This window comes from Empidonax traillii, unplaced genomic scaffold (genome assembly GCF_003031625.1).
Source record: "Empidonax traillii isolate 1590-97213 ecotype Southwest subspecies unplaced genomic scaffold, ASM303162v1 scaffold2171:size34223, whole genome shotgun sequence".
Classification (NCBI taxonomy): domain Eukaryota; kingdom Metazoa; phylum Chordata; class Aves; order Passeriformes; family Tyrannidae; genus Empidonax; species Empidonax traillii.
In genome coordinates this window covers 18,941-26,487 of record NW_020957364.1, presented here as the reverse complement: position 1 = coordinate 26,487, position 7,547 = coordinate 18,941, and positions in this window count along the sequence as shown.

The following is a 7,547-nucleotide window of genomic DNA, read 5'->3' as shown; positions in this document are numbered from 1 at the left end:
CAAAACATATCTCCTAATAGGAACTGAGTGAAATAAGTCTCTGCTTTTGCAGAGTCCTCCCTGGAGTTACTGATTTATTCACCACAGTGAATGATTGTGTCTTGTGCCTGTGTGACCTCCAACAAGGATCAAGGAACAGATCAGACAGTTTAACACAAGGATGACTCAGCTGAGGCCACCAGCTGAGACATCCAATGGCAACTACATGTGTAAATTATATTTTCAAGTCTTTCTTTTCTCTGGGTGCTCTTTGGGCACAGAAAACAAGAGAAAACTCTGTCCTATAAAGCAGAGTCTCTTGAAGAGAAGAGAAGAGTGACTGCAAATGAGAGAAAAAGGAAAATAAGTGAAGAATGGGCAGGAGGTAGGAAAAAAAGAAAGACATTCAAACCAGTGAAAGCAAGAGAGGAAAGTCTTGAAGTAAAGTGGGTTGGAGGATGAAAGATATTCAAAAGGGGGGAAAAAAGAAAGAGGAAAAGTTTCTGAAAATACATCCTAGTTCATTTAAACAGCATCTTCTATGGTGCAATAATCCCCAAGATGCCCTTTAAAGCTTCAGGGTAGGGACATCTTCCCTTTTCAAGTCCCTGTGTGATTCTCAACCTCAGCCTTGTCTATTATTTGCCTTTTCCCCTTTCTCACCATTCCCTTCCCAGGTACTGTTGCTTCCCTGTGCATGTTACGTATTTTGGTCCTTGTACAAGTCTCTTCATCTCCCCAGTCCCACAAGTGTCAGGCTGAAGTTTATTTACTATGCTCTATTTACTTAGAAATAAAAACAAGGAGCCATGATGTGCTTTGGAGACTGTTGTGCCTGGTCTGGATTATGTTTGTGGTGCCCTGACAGCACGGGTTGTACCAGCTGCATAATAGCAAGTGTGGGAGCAGGGAAGTCTCTGTATGCAGCAGAGTGGTAAGAAGGTTCTACCATCAAACTAGCACTTTTATACTACCAAAAAGACATCCCTAAACAGTTATCTTCAATGCAACAGGACATGAGGAGGGGGGGAACAGTAACCCAGAAGGAATTGGAGATGTGCTTGGAGCTGTTGAGCTTTTGTCATTGATTTATTTTGGGTGGAAATAAGAATGAAAAATGTACTTAATAAGAAAATACATAATCACAGCAGAAGACTGTTGCTTGAACAACTTAATTAGGTTTTTTGTGGAAGATAGTCTAAGGGAAATGTTCCATTTTCTCCACTTGAATGTGCTCGTGATAGATGCAGGTTTAACATCAATTCTTTCGTGGTATTTTCAGACTTCAAATACAGATGGACAAGTCACATTTTATATTTTAAACAGCTATCCAAAACCTCAACCACTGCTTATTGTTGTATCAATACAGCAGTATTTACCCATTTTGCATCACTTGAGTCAAGATATAAAGAAAAAACCCTGACAGAACAGGAAAACCTTCCCAGCTGGGAGAAGACACTTAGGAAATACCTCGTGGATCAGGCCATTATACAGAAAACTGGACTGAAGAATTACTAAAGAGTGAAGGCTAGAGGAGATGAGAAAAGGGCAAAGAACAAGCCAATAACATTTACAAAGAATTGAGTGCAAGAGGCAACAAAATTTGAGTTTGATGTAAATAATTTTTCCCTTTCTTTAATTTTTTTGGACCTAAAGGCAGCTGTCCCTGTATCCATATAAAATGCTTTTGAACAATGAGCACAAACCTTCGTCTAATGGAACCACAGTGTCTACTTCTGACTTGTTGCACGCTGACGAGTGTTGTGACTTCCTTGGATGCCATTAAATGCAAATCCAAAGCTCCATGTGTTCGTGTGTATGGATGAATACCAGAGGTCTCTCAGTGTAGGTGGCCCAGCACAGACTGCAGGCTGGAAACACCTTTCTGCAAAATAAACCCGCTTTTTCTCTTGCTGTTTTGCACTTTTGCAAAAGGTGTGACATGCAATGGCAGCAGTGGCTTGCTGAGGGGATCCCACTTTGGTGACATCTCCAGGGTACAGGACTTTCTGCAGCTACAGAAGTAATGCCTAAAAGTGTATAAAATGGAACCAGCCTCAAACTCCTGACAGCACCTGCATGCCACCAAAAGAAAGAGAAAGGTGGAGACAACATGGCCAGCTCTGCTTGATGACTATCCAAGAGATGCCATCACCAGAGACACGCATGAAACATGTCCAGCTTGGCAATAGCGTTTCTGCACCTGTGTGTCAACCACTGCAAAACCACTTCACAGAAAGTACCAGCAAAGACTTTTCGGTCATTTTTCTCTGTTCTACATAGATAATTTTGTTTACCACAGAACTGGTGGCACAGTTAGAGACCAGCTCAAGAATGTAAGTTAGTTGTTTTCCCCTGCTAATGCAAGGTTATGATTCCCTTAATCCTAAATTCTCCTTCTTGAAGTCATTCATACTGTGTGGATGGATCATTAAAAGTGTTTAAAAAGTGGCTCTTGGGTAAACTATAATCACTGCCTATGAAGCCCTCTGTGATAAACTGCTCACTGGCTGGTAGAAGGTAGAGAAAAACAGGATAAATGAGTTATCCATGGAAGAAAGTTTGTCTGACCCACATCTATTCACTGGAATTCAAGTGTCTGGTCATTTGGCTCTGCCTATGGATGCACTGGCACTTCCCAAAGGCAATTTGCCTCATCGTGTGCTTGCCAGTCTCAGACGAAACAATATATGTTTTTTTGAAATATAGATAATGTAAACATCTAGATAAGATTAAAAAATAGAGAGAAAGGAACACCATATTAAGAGATTATTTTCCATGAATGAAATATATGGTCTTACAGACTTATATAAATATCTTGATGAAGAAGGAACACAGCATTTGGAAGAATGTTCTGAGCTATGAAATCCCACCATCTAGCACTGCAGGCAAACAGTATGTGAGCTGATCATACTCTTTTTTCTGTACTCTCTTTTCTTTTTTCTTTTCTGGATTTTGGTTCCTTTGGGTTTTACCATAGGCTTATTCCCAGTGTTCCTTCAGGGATGATTAGAATTCTTTCTCTAATGTCCAGCCTGAACACATACCTATTTGGTATTGTGTGGAAACTCTCCTGCTGCTCTGCTAACTTTCCCTGCTACATCATTTATTTCTCCAGTGTTCCAATTACAGGAACCATCATAATTTCAACCTTCCTTTTGTCGAACAGATAATTGAAGTACCTTCAGTTTCTTCAGGAATAGAGATTCCCTGTTTCTAAGATCACAGTCACTCTCGTGATCTGCGTTAGTTTATCCACCTTTATTCAATAAGACACACTTCATCCTAGATGAGGTTTTATATACATCACAACCTGAGAGATCCATTCTCCCTGTTGTTTTGAATACTTCTGTGATACAATTTGGAAGAACTTTCAGATCTTTGACAGTAATGGAACAAGGGTCTGTGTTGAGTCCATGGTGAGAATTTTTCATGTCAAGATAAGCTGAGCTCAGGAAATAACAGAAGTGAGGTTTCTGTGACTATTTCCTAAGTATCTCCTTTGTCCTTGGTACATTTTCTACCTCACTCTAGTTCCACTTATTTCAGATATCAGATTATTCTGTTTTCATTGGCCACATTATTGTTGGAAAATTATTCCCTGGCACTGAGTCTGTCACCTCCACTTAAGCTGAAATTTTGGCCCAGAAAAATTAGCACCCTACCAACAAATCCCAACCATGGTCCAGGAACTATTCCCCAGAGGTGGCCTGGATGAGGCCACACCATTTGGGAGGCCAGAGATGCTTTGTAGAATTGAAATACTGGGTTGGCATCAGGGCCAAAGAGCTGCCATGATCCTGTTAAAGTTTCTAGTGCAAATGCACCTGACGTGCAGTTTTATTCTCCTGATGATCACTGAGGACAGGTACAGACTTGGCTTGTTGCTGATGCATAAATCAGCCAAAAGCAGTATATTTCCATTTGGACTAAGGATGATTTTTGTCTCTGTAACAGCTAGGTGTGAATGTGAGGAACTACAATTGTAGAAATCCATCAGTTTCTGGGAAAATACTACCATTTTACATTCCCAGTCTATGGTGTTTATGAGCACTTTGTCCTTTTAAATATTAAAGCCTATAAGACATTTGTCCCTTTTTTGGTTGGTTTGTTTTTTTTCTTCTTTTTTAAGATGGCAATTAGAATAATGTCCTCCAATAATCCTGAGTGGCATTTTTGTGTCAATCCCAAAGCAATATTACACGAGATGCTAAAGGCAATAAAACTAAATCAATTCCTGCAAATAAAATCTCCTTCTTTGCCTAGTCACTGTGCTTGGTTGATGGTTGATGATCTTAAACATCTCTTCCAACCTTAATGATTCTGTGACTCTTTGAATGCACTTCTAATAAAATAGTTACTCCTCCAATTAAAAAGCAGTCTAATTGTTCTGGACAAGGACAAATTGGATTTTAAAGACTTCTGATCATTAACATGATAGGAAACAAATGTGCATCTGTTTCTATAGAAGATATGTCCCGATAACAACAATAAAAAAGTGTTGTCGAATTCTTGAAACAGGCAATGTATTAATTGGATCTTTTCTCCACAAACAAAAGAATTCACATTTAATGACTAATTCTTGTTTATACTATACTAAGTATGGCAAAGATAATGTTGTTATTTTCAAATTGTGAGCTATCATTAAATCCAAAAAGCTTTTATATAAATCAAACTGTGACTAAAGGTGGAGATTTAATTACTTCAACATGCATAGAAGCAGAGAATCTATTTTCTGACGTTATAATACATCTAAGATATTAAGCATATATTTAACATACAAAAATTCAAAGTGCTTTTAAATTATTTTACTATGACACATATATTTTTAACAAGATGATTGATGTTCTAAGCCCAAAGTAGATTAACTGGCAGATGATAAAATGAACAGAGTTACAAGGTGAATAAAACCAAATGAGGCATTGCAACTATTTAAGATATTCATAAGAGATTATATTCACTAAGAGACAGAGACCAAATGAGAGGTGAAGCACTGAGGGACAGCAGCACAGAGGGGTGAGGATTTAACCAGCACTCATGGCCATGGTATGCAGATAAGCTTGGCTCAGTCGTGTAAAGGTCAATGAGAACTGACACAATCTTTTTTCTAAACCTATCTTTTATGATGTTCTTCTTGAAGTATAAATTAGACCATCAGAAAGATGGAGAAAACTTCCATGTCAGTAAGAGCCCCCTACACTCAGTGGGTTAATTTTACAGTCTTCACACCATGAGAGCCTAATGCCCCTCACAGCAACTGAGTAAAGTTCCAGGAAAAAACGTGTAAACTGAAGTGCTATCCTCTAAAAACATTTTGTTCCTAAAGGAATATAAGATTTGAAAACAGGCAAACCCAGGATGGTGGGTGAGCCTTCACCTCAACCATTTCCAGCCATTCTATTTGTTTATTTTAAATCCCTTGCTGTTTGCAGTCTCTCCCTCTAAATGGCGACACAGGAGTGTTATGGTCTCTGCTGAGGTACTGGGAGTTCCCAGACAGAGGGCTGGATCTTATAACATGAACTGGAACTGGGGAAAAAAAGGTCTATCTAAGAAGGAGAAAATGCTTTAATAAATAACTTCTTTAGAACTGTAAAAACATAATTTCAAAAGAGTGCTCCCTGGAAGGACCAGAAGGAGAAAAGATAATTACTGGAATGATAGCTGGAATTTTCACAACTTTGGGAGCAATCCCCTGAGGACTGGTAAATGACTAACACCTTCCTTTTGAAGGAAAGAGGTTGAAAAAAAAAGACTCGGGTGTATCATGGCACACTAACCAGCACTAATACAACACTGAATATTTATAAGTACTTCACTAAACTATTCTAATCTGTGCTTTGATAAGATCCCTAGTCCTTCAATGCCATGAAAAGAAAACAGATTTGCTTTTGCCCTGTCACAAGCAAACACAGTTCATCCATTAAACCATCCCTACCAAGATAATCCATTTAACTCATCATCTGGCAGCTACACACCAGCCCTGAAAGCTGTAGCCTCTAGTGCATCACTGGAAACACATTCATCTGCTTTCATGTGCACAATTGAGAAGATGTCTTATAACTTCATTTTGAATCATTACTGCATTACGGTCCTCTAAAGTCCCGGTAAAATGAGGGTCTGTTAAAGCTTGGAAAGGTCTTCTGGTTAAAATCTGCAGTATGCCACCTACATGAGGCTGAGATGGGTAATATTATTTCTTTCTGACTCTCTAATTATGACATTATAAGGCTTGTTTCTTACTTCAGATTGTAAACATGAAGCAACTAGTCTTAAGCAGAAAGATATAGGTAAGTCTTTTTTTCTTGCCCTCACCTTGTTTGATTAAAGGGTTCCAGGCATTGCACAGAAATGTTTTCTCTTTACACCTCAAATTAATTTTAAAATTATTTAACTAGTAATTTTCTTTATATATGATATCATCCATTTAATTGCAGGGTGCTTCCTTCTCGTTCAATGTCCTTGAGATTTTAGGAGTCCTGAAATATAACTAAAATATTTCTAAGTTTCTAAGATTACTGTTCTTAAGTCATCCTAGAGAATAATAAAACAAAAAGATACTCGTCTATACCTTTGTGATTTAATGCTTTTAACATTTTGCAAAGCATAATTAAGGTGTTTTTTAATTAACAATTTGCCAGCAAAATTAGTGTATGCCAAACTCATGCTAAAGTTCAAGATGATCAGCATGTATGGGTGATTTTTCTGAGAAAAGTTCAGAGCCAGAAATTGCCTCAAGAATGTTAATTTAATCAGGTCACACTGACATTTTCACCTAAAGAGAAATCAGATAATAATAGGAAAAGTCACATCACATTTCTAATAAAAACAAATACCAACAGCATAAAATGTTCAGCTGATGAGGCCATTTTACACGTGCAAAGGTGAAATTGTGCATTGACTTGCCAAGACAAGAAGATGTTTCCATTATCCTGCCTAAAGAATTTTCTTAAACGTTTTTTCAGATAAGCCATTATTACATCTTGGACCGCAACAGACAGGCCCAGTGACAGAGGATTTCATAAAATCCCAAATAGCACAGGGAATCTAGGAAAATAATTAAGAAAAGGGGAGTTTCTGGGAGTACATTTAGTGCCAGAGGCAAATCAGCAAAATTGTACTCGGATACTAAGAAAAATAGACAAATGTGTCAACCATGGAGGAACAGGGAGGGTTGTGAATTAACTGCAAAGTGTGTCTTGGGCATTTATTTAGATTAGACACACTTTGACTAAATTTCAGTTAAACCTCCAGTCAGACAGGTACCAAATTGGTATCAGTTACTCCACATGGGAAGAGCCTGGAACAAATAAAGAGGTAGACAAGAAAAATGGAGCGAGAGAGGATCAACTGGCCTTCTAAAACATCTGCTCATATTTGCCCATAACACAGGAAGGAAAACTGGAGATGACATTTATTTGTGTTACACTTACAGTTTGTTGTACAACTGTACTGCTAAATCCACCAAATTCTCAAGGGAATTTATCTAGAGCAAACCAATCCACACCAGTGAGGAGCCCAGGGGAGCACTAGTATGTGAGTAGAGTTATGGTAGCAAGTAAATCTGG